General features: G+C 42.2%; 1 protein-coding gene across 1 annotated transcript in view; it reads right to left on the bottom strand.

Annotated features, from left to right (window-relative positions):
• LOC112080654 (catenin alpha-2-like) overlaps positions 1-2459 on the bottom strand; it is a 611175-nt gene that overhangs the window by 600624 nt on the left and 8092 nt on the right.

Below are 2459 nucleotides of genomic sequence, written 5' to 3'. Positions count from 1 at the left end.
ATGAAAGCTCTGATCCCTTAATGATGTCACTTGTTAAATCCACTTCAATCAGTGTAAATGAAGGGGAGGAGAACAGGTTAAAGAAGGATTTTTAAGCCTTGAGACAATATAGACATGGATTGTGTATGTTGCCATTCACAGGGTTAATGGGCAAGACTAAAGATTTAAGGGCCTTTGAACAGGGTATGGTGGTAGGTGGGTAGGGTATGGTGGGTTTGAACAGGTATGGTGTAGTGGTAGGGTAAATATGGGTATACAGGGGAATGTGGTAGGTGGTAATGTGGGTATGAACAGGGTATGGTGGTAGGTGGGTAGGTATGGTGGGTTGAACAGGAGATGGTGTAAGTGGGATGTATGGTGGGTATGAACAGGTATGGTGGTAGGTAGGGTAATTGGTGAGGGTATGAACAGGGTATGGTAGGTGGTAGGTATGGTGGGTATGAACAGGTATGGTGGTAGGGTAGGGTGGTAGTGAACAGAGGTAGTGGTATACGGTGGAATAGGGTATGGTGGGTATGAACAGGGTAGGTGTAGGTGGGTAGGGTATGGTGGATATGAACAGGATGGTGGTATGAGTGGGTTAGGTGGGTATGAACAGGGTATTGGTGGTAGTGGTAGGGTATGGAACAGGTAAAACGTATGGTGGTAGGTGGGAAATAGGCGATGAACAGGGATATGGTGGTAGGTGGGTAGAGGTATGGTGGGTATGAACAGGGTATGGTAAGGTAGGTGGGATGCGTATGTGGGTATGAACAGGTATAGGGTAGGGGTAGGTAGTGGTGGGTATGAAACAGGTATGTGTTTGGCATCAGAAAACTGCACACACTGCTGGGTTTTTCACGCTGAACAGTTTCCCCGTGTGTATCAAGAATGAGTCCCACCACCCAAAGAACATCCAGCCAACCTGACACAACTTGTGTGAAAGCATTGGAGTCAACTAACGGGCCAGCAAATCCATGTGGAACACTTTCCAATTTTATAGTGCTGTTCTGCTGGCAAAATGGGGGGAAACGTGTATCTAATGTTTGTATATACTCAGGTATATCGGTTAGGAAAGGTTGCATACTTGTTTAGGAAATGTTTAAAATCGGTTTAGGAAAATGATGATATATCTGGTTAGGAAATGTTAATTGCATAAGGAAAGTATTGATTATATGTGTTAGGACATGCGACAATATCTCAAGACTAGACCATCAGCACAGGTTATAATAGTAAACTGACAGAATTTTACTAACAACACAACTCATATTGACTGTTTGTTTTGTAAGCAGAATATTTGAATAAATGATTTTGAAAGGTTTAGGTACGTAACTTTGTTTCAAAGGGTAACTTCACTTCTGATTGAAATCAGTTAGAGAGGGACTATGACATCGGTATCCAACGAAATGATTTGAAAGGTTAGAGGTACTGTAACTTTGTTCAAAGGGTACTTTCACTTTGCTTGAAATCAGTTAGAGAGGACTTGACATCTGGTCTGACTCTCGAGATACTATCCAAACGAAGGCGGACTATTTAATTAAACACATTCAAATGAATCGTCACATACCATTATTGCGTTGATTGAAAGTTGAACCTTGAGGCATTTAATTGCAWGGGCTTCCTTCGATATGTCTACTCGTATTCTATTCAAACATCATAAAGCCTTGATAGGCAGACCTTCTTGATATGAAGAAACTTATTTTATGTCAAGTCGGTCCCCTTGAACAGCGCGACTTGCGTGACCCAACAGTTCGACTGAGCGCATAACACATTATTTATTACAAATTTCCTGTCAAAACTCTACATATGCATTATTAAGTGTTCTCACTTAACACTTMCTATTTAATTGTAAGAAAGGTTAAAAAAAAAAGCATTCCCTCAACGATGAGCCACTTCCAAAAAGTACCCAAACTTAGTGGAGCTTTAAGAAAGCACTCAAAGACATTAATAATTTCCCCTGAATTCTAAATTATTATTCCATGGCCATGTTTAAGAGGCATTTCCAGGGACGGAGAGATGTGAGGCAATCAACCGAGAGACGGCAGCTCAACTCTTTCAGCATGTGTCCCAAATCGGGCCCGGCCGGCATCACTCTTTTCAGAGAGGACCGTGATCTGAACGTCACAGGGAAACATCACGTYGGGGGCATCTGCCTGCTTGTCAGGGACCAGTGGTGTAAATCGATCCTGGTAAGAGACTCTGTACCCCTGACATTGAACTGTTTTCTGTGTCACTGCGACCCTACTATCTGCCCCGTGAGTTCCCTCAATTGGTCGTTACCGTTGTGTAAATTCAACCAAAAGCTAATATAGCAAAATCATCAGAGATGATATATAATCTGTCACAGAAACTGGAATCCATCTCCCCCGAAGCACACACATTTATTTTAGGGGATTTTAACAACTGTACCTTGCACAAAGTCCTGCGCACATACCACCAGTATGTGAAATGTCACACTAGGAAAAATAAGACTCTTGATT

The sequence above is a fragment of the Salvelinus sp. IW2-2015 genome, unplaced genomic scaffold, assembly GCF_002910315.2.
Source record: "Salvelinus sp. IW2-2015 unplaced genomic scaffold, ASM291031v2 Un_scaffold16412, whole genome shotgun sequence".
NCBI lineage: Eukaryota > Metazoa > Chordata > Actinopteri > Salmoniformes > Salmonidae > Salvelinus > Salvelinus sp. IW2-2015.
The sequence above is the reverse complement of the archived record's forward strand: the minus strand, read 5'-3'. Positions and strand labels throughout refer to the sequence as shown.